This window comes from Leopardus geoffroyi, chromosome E3, assembly GCF_018350155.1.
Source record: "Leopardus geoffroyi isolate Oge1 chromosome E3, O.geoffroyi_Oge1_pat1.0, whole genome shotgun sequence".
NCBI classification, from domain to species: domain Eukaryota; kingdom Metazoa; phylum Chordata; class Mammalia; order Carnivora; family Felidae; genus Leopardus; species Leopardus geoffroyi.
In genome coordinates this window covers 27,513,031-27,530,038 of record NC_059340.1, presented here as the reverse complement: position 1 = coordinate 27,530,038, position 17,008 = coordinate 27,513,031, and the positions used below count along the sequence as shown (strand labels likewise).

At 42.2% G+C, this 17,008-nt stretch overlaps 2 long non-coding RNA genes across 4 annotated transcripts in view; both read right to left on the bottom strand.

Annotated features, from left to right (window-relative positions):
- LOC123588855 overlaps positions 1–1,775 on the bottom strand; it is a 120,974-nt gene extending 119,199 nt beyond the window's left edge. For both annotated transcript variants that reach the window (XR_006708038.1, XR_006708039.1), the window contains exon 1: positions 1,689–1,775. This is a non-coding gene — a long non-coding RNA (uncharacterized LOC123588855). The remainder of the gene's footprint in view (positions 1–1,688) is intronic.
- Positions 1,776–14,572: 12,797 nt separating this feature from the next.
- Positions 14,573–17,008, bottom strand: part of LOC123588856 — a 101,612-nt gene continuing 99,176 nt past the window's right edge. The window contains exons 3-4 of one of the 2 annotated variants that reach the window (XR_006708040.1): positions 15,971–16,010; positions 14,573–15,495 (exon numbers count right to left, since the gene is read on the bottom strand). This is a non-coding gene — a long non-coding RNA (uncharacterized LOC123588856). The remainder of the gene's footprint in view (positions 15,496–15,970; positions 16,011–17,008) is intronic. The other variant, XR_006708041.1, reaches the window with a different exon arrangement.

The window sequence follows — 17,008 nt, the reverse complement described above, 5'->3', positions numbered from 1 at the left end:
ACTTACAACTCAATAAGAAACAACTCAGTAAAAATGGGCCTAAGATTTGAACAGGTACTTCACCAAAAAAAAAAAAAAAAAAAGGAACGGCAAATTAGCACCCAAAAAGAAGCTCAGTGCCATTAGCCACGAACTAAAACCACAAGACACCGTCACCCACCCATTAGAAAGGCTTTTTTTTTTTTTTTTCAACGTTTATTTATTTTTTTTGGGACAGAGAGAGACAGAGCATGAACGGGGGAGGGGCAGAGAGAGAGGCAGACACAGAATCGGAAGCAGGCTCCAGGCTCTGAGCCATCAGCCCAGAGCCCGACGCGGGGCTCAAACTCACAGACCGCGAGATTGTGACCTGGCTCTAGTCGGACGCTTAACCGACTGCACCACCCAGGCGCCCCGGCTTTTCTTCTTTTTAACTGACAATACTAGATGTTGGCAAGGATGTAAAGCAGCCGGAACACTTACACATTTCAAGTGGAATGCAATATGTACAGCCACTTTGCAAAGCATTTTGCAAGTTTCTTATAAAGTCCAGCAGACACTTATCATATGATTCAGCAACTGTGCTCCTAGACATTTACCAAATGAAGTAAAAGTGCATGTTTACACAAAATGCTGTCTAAGAATATTCTGGCAACTTTTTCATAGAGACCCGAACTTGGAAACAACCTAAATATCTTTAGGCTGATGAATGGGTGAACAAATTGCTATGCCCATACAATGCACTAAGTCTCAGCAATGAAATGAAAGACCTATTTATACAAGCAACAACTTTCCGAATCTCAAATACTAAGTGAAAGAATGCCATGTGCTGTATAATTCCACTTAAGTGATAGTCTGGAAAAGGAAATACTACCCAGACGGAAGGCAGATCAGTGTTTGCCAGAAGCAGGGGGTACAGAGGGACTGACCACAAAGACACAAGAGGCAATCTGGAGGGATGTCTGAAATGTTCCATATCTTACTTGATCGCCACTGGATGTGTTGCCAAAACTCACCCAAAAAAACAATGTCAGAGGACCAACACTTCCTGACTTCAAAAGACATAAAATAAAGTATGACTTCAAAAGACATAAAAAGACTATCAAAAGACATAAAATATGACATATCTTAAAAAGGTTGAGAGGCGCTTAGGTGGCTTAGTCAGTTGAGTATCTCACTCTAGATTTCAGCTCAGGTCATGATCCCAGGTCATGAGATCAAGACCTGATCGAGCTTAGCATGGTGGAGCCTGCTTAAGAGTCTCTGTCTGTTTGTCTCTCCCCCTCTGCGCCTCCCCTGCTCATGCTCTCTCTCTAAAAAAAAAAAAAAAAAAAAAAAAAAAAAAAAAAAAGGTTTGAATTTTACAGTTTATGAATTGTATCTCAAAAGAAAAAAAGACAACTTTACCATGTATAAACTCTATCTCAGTATTTTTTTTTTAATGTGATGTCCATTTCTCATTGTACCAAGTAGCATCTAGAACCACGTCTGGCCCATAATAGATACTTAACAAATATTTGTTCAGTGGACATAGTCATTATTATAAGAACTGACTTCTCATCGTCGTAGACGCGACTGTTTTTGTCTGCTCAGCTCCTCACACCCCACGCTCCTTCTGGTAACAGTGATAATCCAGCCGTCACGAGAACTCCCACGCACCTTCATCTTTCCTCAGGATTTTTCCCACCTGAAATGAGTGATACAGGTACCTTTTTCCTTTCTGGTCCCAGAATGTGTGCCAGGTCAGCCTGAATGGTCGTCTCCTCCTGGCAGAGAAGTGGGCCCGTGGCCTGAGGTTGCTGAGAAGAGAAGCAGAAATGAGAGAGAGAAGGAAAAGAATCTATGGGGTTGACCCCTTGGACCCAGTTGTCCCGGGGCCACACCCACCCCTGTACTTTCCTAGGTGGGGTTACCTGAGTCAGCTAGTTTCCCCCCCCCCCTTTAAATAAAACTAGTTTCTATCACCTGCTAAGATTGTGAAAACCAGTCCTAACATTAATAGTGAACGTAAGAGCCAACAGTTACGAAATGTTACTCTCCGCCAGGCACATTTTACGCACTTACCTCAGTCAACCTTCACCACACAACCCTGTGGGTTAGGCACTCCTTTTACCCAAATGATAGAAAGGAGAGAACTTCGGAACCTCACAGAGGTCCAGCACTTTGTCAAGGTCTCACAATGTGCACCCTTGGTGGAGCCAGTATCCCTGTGGCATAGACACCGTTTATTTTCTATACTTTAAGCTGTTTAAGGGGAAAATTAGGAACTTTGAAATCGGCTTACGGCAGGGCTTCTGGGCTGTGGCTGCACAAGAGAACCACCTGTGACACTTTAAAAGCAATCCCATCAGTCAGGCCACACCCCGTGATCAAGCAAATGCAAGTCTTCTGGGTAGGGTCCCAAGTGTTGGTAATTTTTTTTCCCCAAGCTCCCTGGTGATTCCCCATGTGTGGCCCTGGTCAAGAACCCCCTACTCTAAGGTTTAGGATTTATCTTTATCACGGAAAACGCTGCATCCCACTCCTTGCTGTATAACAGAGAGTAGAGATGTGCTTGATCCTCCACCAAATTAAATTGGAATCCAGGATTAAATTGGAATTTCCAGAATTAAACTGGGGTTTCAGTTAAAAACATTTTGAAGGCAGAAAAATAGGACTTCTGTGCAGTATTTTATATATATATATATATATATATATATATACACACACATATATATTATATATTATATAATGTATATATATATATTATATATATAATATATATATTAAAGTATTGTTTATTTGGGCCACAAAGAAAGGTAGTCAGAACAGTAACCCTAAATTGTATTAAGCCCCCAGTGATGCACAGCTGTTGCCAGTACAGCCAGCTATCAAAACAGGAGAGACACAGGAAGAATATTATTTGAGCCTTGGTGGCACCAAATCACTCCATGTTTGCGTTTTAACACCTGAATCCTGGCTCTGATAAAATAGCTATAGTAATAATAATGTATGTCCCTCAGACAGTGGGGCTTTCAGCCATATTTCCATGCCATTTTCAGGGAGTGTCTAAAAGGACGAAGACTTTTTCTTCGGGGGAGACTTGCAGAAGATACAATTTGGGGTCTGTCACTGCGTTTATCCATCAGTCTGTCAGTGGGTTGTAAGGAACTAATTCATCACTCCATCCTTTTTCTCTTTTCCTGCAAGGAGAGTTGCCAGTGAGGTTCTCAATGTGGCCTTTTAGACAGAAATAAAGCTGTCCTTTTCTCAGAAAAGTGTTTTATTATATTCTCTTGATGAGCCTGAGCTACGCTGGATTCTAGCCCGTGGGACAAAAAGGATGGCAGGGTTGAAAACATTAGCTTGCACCTGCTGGAAGTGTTTGGACCCATCTGCCAAGTAGACATGACCTCACACTACCCTTTCAGCTTTATGTCTCCAGACTCATTCTAGCCCTACTGAGGGGGCAGCCCCACCCTCAGGCCACTTTGTGTAAAGGTTCTTTTTCCATATGTTAAATTTGTGTGCTTTGGTGGGTAGGAAGTATAATGGCACAGACAGTTGGCGTGGGGGTTAAAAAGACAAGATTTGGACCTAGGCAGTCTTGGGTTCTGTATTAGCCAGCTCCAGTGGCCCTAACCACCTGTGTGGCTTCAACAAAAGAAATTCCTTTTTATTCCTGGAGGCAGGAAGTCTAAGATCAAGGTGCAGTAAAATTTGGTCCCTTGGTGAGAACTCTCTCCTGGCTTGCAGAGAGCCGTCGTCTCTCTGTCCTCAGATGGTGGAGGTAGAAAGACCTATGGCTTCTTCCTGCTCTTGTAAAGACACTAATCCCATCATGGGCACACCATTCGCAAGATTTCATCCAAACCTGATCACCTGCCAAAGGTCCCACTTCCAAATACTATCACGTGGGGGTTAAGGCTTCATTTTATGTATGAACTTTGTGAGGGGAGACACAAACACTCAGTCCACAACACCCTCTGAGCCTATATTTATCAGGATTCTTTTCACGGCAAGTGACAGAAAGCCCAGATCAAAACTGGATTAAGTGCAGAAATGACTTTGTTGATTCACCTGAAAAGTCCGGGGATATTTTAGCATGAGGCACGTCTGGATTCAGGGGCTCAAACGGTAACACCTGGAACCATTCTCTCGTTTTTCACTTCCTTCCTTGGTGTAGGTTTTATTCTCAGATAGGCTAAGATGTCCCCGTCTCCTATAGGCTCGCATTCTATAGCCTGAGCCACCCGAGCCAAGAAAAAAAGACAGCATATTCCCTAAATCTCCAACAAAAGTTCCATACCTGGTTCTTATTGGCCTCCTATGCCCATCTCTGAACCAATAAAAGAGGCAGAAGCATAGGCTATTCAGACTGGCCAGTTCTCAGGCACAAAAAGCCCCAAGTCAAATCTACTTGAGCTGCATGCTAATGACAAGGGGTAAATGTTGAATGAGACAGCAGAGGCCCACTAGAGAGCCCCAATTTCTTAGTCCATAAAATTGGAAAATGGTAACAAATTTTCAAGACCGCTATGAGAATGCAATTAAATAATGCTGTTAATGAAATACTACATGGCACCAACGGCACCACCTGGGACTAAATAGATTGTTAATTGTGCACACACACGCACACACGTGCGTGTGTTCCAACGTTCTCATTCCGTAAGGACCTGCCCTTGACATACTTGCTTCCCCTTAGCATAGCATAGCAAATGTACGTCTTCTGTAACGCACGGTAGAAAGCATTACTCAGGCATACTGGCCTTCCTGAGGCAAGATGTTAATTAATGAGACCTCAGCAAAGATGAGTAACTCTTCCAAAAGGGACACCTCCAGAGTCTCTCAAGAGGGAGAGACCAATGCCCCCTAAATGCTTTGGATGAGGAAGCCAGCAGGGTCACAGGAATTTCCCACTGAAATGTAAACGGACAAAGGAAAGGCTTCATCTTAAATGCCAGCTGATAGACCAGTTATCACTCAGCACCCTCAGCAGGGATTCTTTGAAATAGGACTTGACAGACACTCTGGAGGGAGAAGGGAAAGGAAGGCACATAAGGTGATAGCAGAGAGAGAAAAGGGTGCCTAATTTCTGCTTTTAATTTTTCCTGGGGCAGTTTTCATACATTTCCCTGTCAAATCTGGGCTCGTGAGACACTTAGAAGAATGATGGCAGCTTCAGTGAAGAGAGACCCTATGTGCCAGACTCTAGACAAGGCACTCAGGAGTGTGATTTTATTTAATCCCAGCTCCCCCTGTGCCCTACCTGTGTGGCCTTGGGCAAGTTACAGCAGCTCAAGGAGATGCCATTTCTTTTTTTCAGCTGAAATACCCAACGATAATGGGCTAACACGTATTTACTATATACTAGGCATGTTTTTACATGTATTAACTAATTTAAGCTTTATAATATCCCTATAAGTAGTATTATTTCTATTTTACGAATGAGACTACTGAGGTTCAGAGAGGTTAAGTAATTTGCCCAAGGTCACATGGCTAGTAACTGAGAGCCCAGATTTGAACATGGATAAAGGCCAAGCTCTTGGTTTCTTTAACGTTTATTTATTTTTGGGACAGAGAGAGACCGAGCATGAACGGGGGAGGGGCAGAGAGAGAGGGAGACACAGAATTGGAAGCAGGCTCCAGGCTCTGAGCCATCAGCCCAGAGCCTGACGCGGGGCTCGAACTCACGGACCGCGAGATCGTGACCTGAGCTGAAGTCGGACGCTTAACCGACTGAGCCACCCAGGTGCCCCCAAGCTCTTGGTTTCTATATTGCCTCCTAACACTGAACTTATCAAACAGTGGATGCTCAGGAACATAAACTGTTAATGCTATTTCTCTAGGCTATGAAGGTGTTAATAATAGAGGAAAATTTTTTCATCAACATTATCATTATTAGAAGTTTCAACAAAGCTATATTCAAAGGTATTCTAAAGGTATTTAATTTGGAAAATAAAAATAAGAGAACAAACTATCATGTGCCATCTACATCGGTAACACTAGGAGGATTTTAAAGCAAGCAATAGAAACCTATCCTAACACATTCAAGAAAGAATGAATTAGTTATTGAAAGGATACTTGAAAGGTCATAGAAATGAACGGGAGAGCTAAATATCTATATGCTAATATATAGACATGGATGGATATATTAATCAAAAATGGGATTAAGATGGGGTAACTCCTTTCATAATGTATATATATTATCAATGTATTTACCATATTCATGATGTATGCTTTAAAGATCTTATAATTTCATCAGAGGGACAGAAGCAGAAACTCATCAACAGTCTCAAACATAAATGACTTTGCTTCAATCACCTCTCACCCCGTGTCTTGGCTCAAGATTCAGATTGACATGAGAGAGCTCAGATTGCAAAGCGTGGGCCACTGACTCGGCCCTGTAGCCAGGGGGCAGAGTTCAGAGCCCATGCAACACAGGGAAAGGGTAGTTCCCCAAAGGAAGTGACACAGAGCAAACAAAATAGCCAATGACCAAATACAACTACTCCTGTAACACCAAGACTCCTTCTAAGAATGACAGGACTTCATGGGAGGAGAGGTTCCCATCTAAATTTCAGATCATTGGAAGAGTTTCCTGACAGTGAGAAAGGGCTCAAATCACAGCCCTGTTATACTCTGTCAAGAGTCTGAAGTGCCTCAGACCCTCCTTGAGATTCAAGGCCAGAGCTGGCAAAGGACCTTCAAGGTACTTAAGCAGCTTCCCAAGGTGCGGCACCCAGAAGAAAATGCTAACTGGATTTATGGGGCACGTTATTGATAAACCCAATGACCATGTGTCATAATCAGTATGCCGATGGAGAAGCAAATGGCACTAAAGGCTTTGTATTAACCAGACAGACCCTGAGCGTGATTTACATGTTGAGTGCAAACTGCTCCCAGGGGTACCCAATATGACAGGTCTAAACTGCCTCTTCTGCCTTTGCTTCTTGACTCCTTCCTCCATGTCTGAAAGGATTCAGTAGGCAGCATGACCTTTACAATGTCATCATTGCCTGTTACATCTGTGCTTGGAACTGGACATAGAGATGTACAAATAAACCACACCCATGACTATTGCCTTTGAGATGGGACACAGCCACTGTTGGACATTGTTAAAACACTCTGGACGGAGGTATCATTTCCCCTGCCATTTCGTGAGAGCTGCTTTGATGATACAAGATTATAACATTTATTCATGTTTATCCTTCTAATACATATTAATACCCATTAACAAACAGATCATTTGCTAGAGAGTTATGACTACAAAAAATGTGTAAGATGTAATTCGCACCTCAAGTTTCTCATAGCCTAGTGGAGATCCAGCTTATTACAAAATGTACCAAAATAGGAGTGAAAAATCCTTGGTTCTTATCCCATTCACACCATTTATCTATCTACTCAGACTCAAGCATATCATTTACCCTTGGGTTTTTTTTATGTTTATTCACTTAATTTAAGAGAGAGAGAGTGAGAGAGAGAGAACAAATGAGAGAGGGATGGAGAGAGAGGGAGAGAGAGAGAATCCCAAGCAGGCTCTGCGCTGTCAGCACAGAACCTTACACGGGGCTTGAACTCACGGATCATGAGATCATGACATGACACAGATCATGAGATCATCTAATCAGGGGTTGGGTGCTTAAATAAGTCAGTCAGAGAAAGACAGATATCATATGTTTTCATTCATATGTGGATCTTGAGAAACTTAACAGAAGACCATGAGGGAAGGGTAGGGGGAATAAAATAGTTACAAACAACGAGGGGGGAGAAGCAAACATAAGAGACTCTTAAATACAGAGAACAAAGTAAGGGTTGATGGGGGTGGGGGAAAGCGGGTGATGGGCATTGAGGAGGGCACTTGTTGGGATGAGCACTGGATGTTGTATGTAAGCCAATTGGACAATAAATTATATATATAGTGCCCCTCACTTACCTTTGTTAATCCCCACTTTCCTCATCTAAAAGATACCACTAATAGTAAGTCTATACTTGTACCAAAAGGCCATTCAGAAGCTCCAACAATGGAGAGCACACAAAATCGTGTGATTCTCTGCACTCTATAAATTCAGAATGATTCTCACATTCATGTTCATTATCACACATTTCTTGAGCATCAATTATTTGCAGACTCATGCCAAAGACTTGAGATTTGAATCCACTGTAGTCCTTTAGCCTTCAAATAAATCTCTTCCTATTTTTGTTAGTTAGGTAGGGCTGTATAACAAAACACACTACACACTGGCTGGCTTTCCCACAGCTCAGGGGGCTGGAAGTCCAGGTGCTGGCATGGTTGGTTTCTGGTGGAACCTCTCGCCTTGGCTTGCAGATGGCACCTTCTTTCTGTGTCCTCACAGGGTCTTTTCTCTGTGCACACAAACTCTTGGTGTCTCTTCCTCTTATTACAAGGACAGCAGTCTGTTGGATTAGGGCTCCACCCTTAAAGATCTCATTCAATTTTACCTCTTCAAAGGCCTTATCTCCAACTACTTTGGGGTTAGGGTTTCAACCTATGAATTTTGAGGGGACACAATTCAGTTCTCGACACTACTTAAATTGACTAAATTAAGTATTATGACAGAACAGGGAGTTGAGGGGGAAGGGACCTTCAACTTTGCCAAGGCAGCAGCTCAACATTGACATCAGAACTCAGAATTTCTCTGCACACCACAGCCCTGCCCTATCCCACAGCGTGGGCTTCATCCCCATCCTTCATCCCCATCCCACATCGTCTCACTGATGTGCCGGCCACCAGAAACCAGGGCAGTGAGCCTCTTTAAACCCAGCACAGTGAAGGAGAAAAACTGGATTTCTTTTCCCAGAAGCCCTCATCAAGGCCCTCCTAGCGTTTCATTGGCCCAGATTGGCATGGGCCAGCCCATCCCTGAGCCAATCACTAAGGAGGGAAATGGACTAACCACAACTGGCTTGAATAAAACCACCTGAAGTCAGATGGATTATGTGGAGTTAACTGTGCTTCCTTTCCTCAAGTTTATATTCTAAAGAAAGAAAGGCTAAAGTGTCATCTAAAAGGGGATTCTAGGAAGGTAGATTTTTCTTTTCAATTTTTCTTAACATGTATGCCCACTCTCTGTGTCCATCTGGCCAAAAAAGACAAAGTTTGGAAGTGGATTTCAAATGAAGAGATGGTTTCATGGGGAAATGAGGCAGCTACATGACAAACTTTTCACCTCTTCACTAGGGGGAGAAAGAAACTCCTTTCTGATCACCTATATGCCAGTCATTGTGTGTGTTACTAGTTCATGATCTCCTTTTATGCTCATACCATACCAAGAACACTGGTAGGATGAACATTACTCCCCCTAAAGCCAAAGCAGAGGCCCAGAAATTCAAAAAAGTATTCAAGGTCACACAGCTAATGGTGGAATCAGAAGCAGAACACAGGTGTGTCTGGCTCCACATCCATATTATTTGCAGAACATCATGACAGACTCTTAAAGACAGGTGAAGACTTTCCTGATTTTCTCCCTTTTATAATAGCTACAATAGTAATAAGTACCATTTACTGAGCACTCACTATGTGCCAGGGATTGTACAGGATATTAAAACATTATAGCGACAACAACAAAAATGTATGTAGGACTTAAATACACCTCCCCACAAAAATGAATGCACTGAAGCTTCATGGAGAAAAGCTCTTATAAAGACCATTTTAAAAGACCTGAATAGGGGCGCCTGGGTGGCGCAGTCGGTTAAGCGTCCGACTTCAGCCAGGTCACGATCTCGCGGTCCGGGAGTTCGAGCCCCGTGTCAGGCTCTGGGCTGATGGCTCAGAGCCTGGAGCCTGTTTCCGATTCTGTGTCTCCCTCTCTCTCTGCCCCTCCCCTGTTCATGCTCTGTCTCTCTCTGTCCCAAAAATAAATAAACGTTGGAAAAAAAAAAAAAAAAGACCTGAATAGAGTAAGACAAACACCAAGTTCACAAATAGGATAACTTAACATTGTAAGCATATTAATTTCCCCCCATCATTAAACCGTGGACTTAATGCAGTTCTATTCAAATGTCCAGCAGAGCTTTTTGAGGAATTTGAAAAACTGATTCTAAAACATATACAGAAATATAAAAGGCATGAATATGTAAGGTAATTTTGAAAAAAAAAAACAGGAATAGTAGTAGGATTCATTTTACTGAATACTAAAACCTATCACTAAGTCACAGTAATTCTTTTTTAAGTGTGGTGTAGTCTTAGGAACAGATAAATAAATCAATGAAGCATCACAGAGATTCCAGAAACAGTCCTACATGTATAGGAGACTTGGCATTATACCCAATTGGGAAAGATTGAATTGTGTGGTAGATTTTGTTGGGAAAATTGATTCCCTGTATGGGAAAAACAAAATTGGATTCCTTCCTTCACACCTGAATGCAAAAGATAGTTTTCACTCTTATGTGGATCCTGAGAAACTTAACAGAAACCCATGGGGGAGGGGAAGGAAAAAAAAAAGAGGTTAGAGTGGGAGAGCATAAGAGACTCTTAAAAACTGAGAATAAACTGAGGGTTGAAGGGGGTTGGGAGGGAGGGGAGGGTGAGTGATGGGTATTGAAGAGGGCATTTTTTGGGATGAGCACTGGGTGTGGTATGGAAACCAATTTGACAATAAATTTCATATAAAAAAAGAAGAAAATGGAGGAAATATCTTTGTGACTTTACAATTGTACAGATTTTAAAGCAAGATCTAAAAAGAGCCAGCTATAAGGGGAAAACGTGAAGTGTTCAACTGCATTAACATTGCGATTTCTGCCCAGAAAAGGACGTAATCTACACACTGAACACTACTGTGGACCACGAGATGTGTACAATGTCTAAAACTTGGCTGGTGTTGAAATCTACAGAAACCTCCACAACACAGCAGGAAAAAATCAGGAAACTCAATAGAAAAAAGGGTAAAGTCTATGAAAAGAAAATTAATAGAAGAGGAAACACTAATGGCTAACAAGTATATGAAGAGATACTCAACTTCATTAGTAATCAGAGAAAAGCAAATTAAACCAACAATGATACCACTTTACATCCATCGTATTGGCAAAAATTACAAAGTCAGAGAACATCAAGGGCTAGGGAGAAGTGTAAACTAAGCAGCCATTCCAAGCAGCAATCTCTCAGTACTCAGGGCAATTAACTGTTCATCTACCCAACAATCCCCGTGGGTGGATATGTGCCTCAGAGAAACTCTTACACAAAACCACAAGGATGCATGCGTGAGACTGTTCACCATAGTTTTCCTTGTGACAGTAAAGACTTTGAAATTGTTCTTTCATCACTAAGGGAATGGATAAGCAAATCATAGTCTATGCATATGTTGACCCCCCAGGCCACAGTCAGAATGTACTGAATTAGATTTACATACAACATGAGGAGATGTCAAAAATACAGTGTTGAGTGGGAAAAAGTGAGGTTTGAGGTAACCTTTAAACCCATAAGTGGGTTTTACCATTTATGTAAATTAGTCAAAGCCAACTCTATATATTTTATCAATTATATACATAATTGTAAATTAACATATGAAAGGAGAACTAGAGAAATCTCCATTCCATATGCTAGAAGAAACACTCGTGGTGTGGGAGGAGCAAAAGAAAGAATAGGAGAAGGAGGAGAACATAACGAAAGGAAAGAAAATCATGGCAAACTCGCTCTGACCAGCAAATCTGAATATATCTACTCTGTGTCCCTGAAGTACCTACCTTGCTCACCAAAAATGAGCACTGTCACATTTAATGCTCAGAAAAAACACCATGAATGTAAGTATTGATGTCGGTCCTATTTTTGTTTTAAAAACAGAGAGGGTTGGCAGCTTTTCCCAGGCCGTGGAGCAAATCAGTGGAAGGTCAGAGATCTGAAACAGGCCGTGTGCCTCCGGTTCCTCACACTTAGCATCACTGTCTACCACTCGTGTTCAGAGAACTTCAGTGAAGTTCCATGTGGTAGCGCGTAACAAAGTACAAGTCTATTAATTCCCTTGCAGCTGAGCTTTCTTAGTTTCTAAGATGTCCACTAATACAGGCTTATTTTTAGTGGACTAGTAACACCTGACCAAGCAAAACAACTTCAGCTCAACAATTTCACAGCTTCTCCTGAAAAACAAACCCTAAACAAAAACTGTTTCTTGCGGCCCGTCTTTCTGCATGATGCAGCAACTTGTACTGTAGACCATCTTTTCCCAAATAAGTTGCATAAGATTTTCAGTGCCAAGTGTACAGTTATATAAGAGTCAAAATCTATAGAAACGAAATATGCCATTTTGCTTCACCGTAACGAAAGCTCCCAACAGCAAATTTGCTTTCTGAAATTATATTATAGCAAAAAAACGCAGTCTTGAAAGTTCCAGAGAACCAAATACTGGTAGCCTTAGATAATGCCTGGCACATTGTCTGTGTTTGTTAAATGTTAAGTGGATGGGTAAAATTGATGGTTAGGTGGGTGGAGGATGAATGGGTAGATGGATGTGTGTGGGTGGGTGGGTAGATGGATGGATGGATGGATGGGTAGATGGATGAATGGCTAGATGGATGGGTGGTTGGTGGGTGGATGGATGGATGTGTGGGTAGGTGGGTGGGTGGGTGGAGGATGAATGGGTAGATGGATGTGCGGGTAGGTGGGTGGATGGATGGATGGATGGATGTGTGGGTGGGTGGATGGATGGATGAATGGCTAGATGGATGGGTGGTTGGTGGGTGGATGGATGGATCAGTGGATAGATGGATGGATGGGTGGGTGGATGGATGGATGGCTGGTGGGTAAGTGAGTGGGTAAATTATATGCATTCTTGACTTCATGGCTGGGATTTTTAGCTAATGACATAACCTACATGCTTCCATGAGTGCATGAGGGTGACGACGTATTTCACCCCCTCCCCCAAAATGTCCTTGAAACTTTTAGTGCTATTTCCAGCTGCTATTTTCTCTTAACTTTCATGAAACTCATTAATCTGCCAATGACTACTGCAAAAGTACAAGCAGCCTGGAGGATGACAGCAGTGTGACTTAGTTCAAAAGCCAGCCTACGGACCCTGAAGACTTTGGAAATTGTTTCTTGTTCTTTCTTCCCCTGCATTTTTTTTTTTTTTTTTTTTTTTTTTTTTTTTGCCTAGTCTTGGTGTTGGGAGAAAAGAGAAGAAAACTCATCATTAGCTTAACAGAATGTCAGTGCTTTCAAACAGAGAGAGCTACATCAGACCCTGGGCTCAGCTCTCATGTTCTTAGATGCCCTGAGAAATGTGTTTCCTTGAGGTGCCCTTTAGATCTGTCGGTTCCATCTAACAAAGTCCTAGTCTCTGCCTCTAAATATCTAACTTGCTGCCTCCCTCCACACATTGAGCTTGCCTGCCTGCCACTGCAGTGCCCCTTACACTGGGCAAAGTCACCAGAATTCCATTATGAAATACGCCCATGATATAGACCGGGACTCAAGAGACCAGAGACTAAGAAGTGAAAAATTACAATTCGGATTCCTAAAACAATCATTTCAGTTTCCATAAAAGATTTCCCCACTGGAGCCATTTTCACTTGAGCTTTGTCCAGCACCATTAAGCAGTGTTCTGCCTGCTCACAAGTTATAAGGAGCTCAAGAGCAGATTCAGTAACATACATGCAGCTCCCTTTCATAAAATGTCTGCACCGCTTTCTGCATGGTAATCCACCCTAATGGAGCCTTCATTAACCTATCTATATTGGATGAATGAACATCCCAAAGACCCCTCTCTTCAGCTTATAGAATATCTTTCTCAATTCTCAGTTGAAGCAGGACATTTCAGGATTATAGGATTATATTTTGTGAATGCTAGTTCCTGGCGTTGGGTAAGTCCTTTAACCATCCTAAGCCTAAATTTGCTCATGTGTAAAATGGAAAGAAAAATACTCACCTTCCAGAGTTGTTGTGAAGATTTCTTCAGTCAGTCTATAGTTTTTGAGAACCTACTCCTCTAAGCAAGACTCTAGAGTGAGGGAGTACTGGGGTCCAAAGATAACACATGAGTGTTGAGAGGTCAGGGAGTTCACAGGTGAGAGAGAGAGACACAAGCCAATAACTACAACGTAGTAAGTGCTAGTGAAGGAAGTAAGAAAACAGGATTTGGAGTCATTCTGTCCTGGGTTGAAATCCTGTTTCCACCACTTCCTCATTGCATACATTGGGAAACTACTTAAACTTTCCCAATCTCATCTTATCAATGGAGATAATGATACCTCTGTCCTGATTCTGTAAGGATTAAATTAGCTATACTGGTAAAACATAGTGTCAAGACCATAAAAAGTATTAAATAGAAGAATACATTAAGGGTTATGGGAAACTCACAAGATGGACTGAGCACACATGAATGTGCCAAGCACGGTGTCTGATATGCAAAAAGCACATTACAAACGTTAGCCTGTATCGCTGTCTACATCAACTCTCCCATTCAAATAAGGTGATTGCTTAATTTATTTTTTTATTTTTTTTTATTTTGGAGACAGAGAGAGACAGAGCATGAACGGGGGAGGGAGAGAGAGAGAGGGAGACACACAGAATCGGAAGCAGGCTCCAGGCTCCGAGCCAACAGCACAGAGCCCAACGCAGGGCTCGAACCCACGGACCGTGAGATCGTGACCTGAGCTGAAGTCGGACGCTTAACCGACTGAGCCACCCAGGCGCCCCGGTGATTGCTTAATCTGAGCAAGACAAAGAAAGAACTAGAAATGGACCCAAGATCTTAGAGATGCAAGGCTGGGAGAAGATACCAGTGGCCAGCTGCCAGGAAATCTCATTCTGAATTCTCTAGGGCACAGATAAGCACAACTACATTCACAAGGAACTACTGAGCCCCTGGGGTAGAGCAGGGGGAGGACAGGGCATAGCACAAATCCCATATCCACAGAGTTTGAATATGGGACAACCATGAGTAATTCTAGCAATGACAATTCTTGGAAAGACAGGAGATATGCTGGGCCAAGGCCCTCTGATGAGCTGTGGCCTGGAGCAGGTGCACCTACCTGAAGACAGTCCATTATACAATGGTGACCACTGAGAACACGAGAGAAAAAGGGCTGATCTATTATTGTAGACATGGGTAATGCTGCTGTTGCACATGCTCTCCTACATATGAGACTTTACTGAAAGTTATAAAACACAAGTGTTTAAGACTCTTTTGGAGGCAAGTGGCCAACAAAACGGACTTAAGCAAAAAATTAAAATTGATTAGCTTGCCTAATTGATGAGTAAAACTTCAGGCATAATTAGACTCAAGAATTCAAGTGATCTCATCAGGAATCTGTCTTCCTCCACTTCTTGGCTGTCTTTCTCTGTCCTGTCTTCCTTCGAGAGTACTCTTCCCATGGAGCGGGAAGATAACCATAAGCAGGTTTATATCTCGTTCTTTAACGAATTCCAATCAAAAAAGTTCTCATTTCCAGTAGTCGTAGCACAAGTCCCAGGATTCTCACTGGCTCTGATTGGTCCACCTTGAGCAAGGATGTTTTGATTGGCCAGGTCTGGGTCATACGCCTCTCCTCGCAGTAGGAATAGAGCTAGCCTATGTGAGCCACCTGCCCTCAAAGGAAAATAGAGATGTTACTACTCTAAGGGTCACAGATTTGTGAACAGGTAAAAACTCCAGATATTGACTACATTTTCCTGCTGTTCTTTTTCTAGGCATCCATAGAACATCTGCAAATATAGGCAGAAGTTAACCAATCTCCTAAGATGTCAGCGGGGGAAAATAGACGAACAGACTCAGAAATGTCATCACGGCAGTTAATTGTGTGAAATTTATCACCCCGATTGATCACACAGCATTTAGCTTTAAGAACACCAAGCCTCCAAATTGCTAGGTTTTGTTTTTTTTTTTTTTTACGACTGTGAGGCAAGGTTTACCAAAACTAGCAGATATGACTGTGACTTACAAAATGAGAAAAGTAAACAAGAAACACAATTTGATATGATTTAATAAAAGATTTGTTTCCACCACTTCTCCTGGGAACCTTGGCACATTTTCTTTTTAGAGACAGTTATTATCTCTACCTTTATTGAACAAAGGCATCGGAACCCAGCTGGTGAAGATCTGTAAAGAAAATCATTCTTTTATTAATAAGGCTGTTATTAGCAAGGGAAAAAAATCCATGTTTGGGGGTTTGCACTGAAGTTACAGGCCATTTCAAAGAAATATGGCTGACTACCACCAACATTATTTCAGGCAATTTCATGATCAAATGTCCTATTAGGTTGTTTAAAATTTTTATAGAGACTGTAAATCAGAACTATTTTCTATTTGCCCTAAATATTTAGATGCAACAGGGAAAGCAGATCAAATTAAAGGGTATTGTGCACATTTTTTACTGGGATCTCCCAGGAATATAAATCATTCCACTTGCAGTCTGGAGTTCCTGGGTAAACATGTTGGTGAGAACAACATTCGATGCTCCTCCAGTGCTCTCATTAAAAAGATGATCTGGGGGCGCCTGGGTGGCGCAGTCGGTTAAGCGTCCGACTTCAGCCAGGTCACGATCTCGCGGTCCGCAAGTTCCAGCCCCGCGTCGGGCTCTGGGCTGATGGCTCAGAGCCTGGAGCCTGTTTCCGATTCTGTGTCTCCCTCTCTCTCTGCCCCTCCCCCGTTCATGCTCTGTCTCTCTCTGTCCCAAAAATAAAAAATAAACGTTGAAAAAAAAAATTGAAAAAAAAAAAAAGATGATCTGGACGTTAAAACAATAAAAAATAAAAAATAAATGGGGCATCTGGGCGGCTCAGTCAGTTAAGCGTCAACTTTGGCTCAGGTCATGATCTCACAGTTTGTGGGTTCGAGCCCCGCATAGGGCTCTGTGCTGACAGCTCAGAGCCTGGAGCCTGCTTCGGTTTCTGGGTCTCCCTCTCTCTCTGCCCTTCCCCTGCTCCCGCTCTGTCTTTCTCTGTCTCAAAAATAAAACATTAAAAAAAATTTTTTAAATAAATAAATAAATGGATGATCTGGGTAACAACAGCTGTACCAGGTTCTTCCCCATCTTCAATTTTTTTTTTTTTTTTTTTTTTTTGTCGAGATTCAAAGGATACTACTCAAACTCTCCC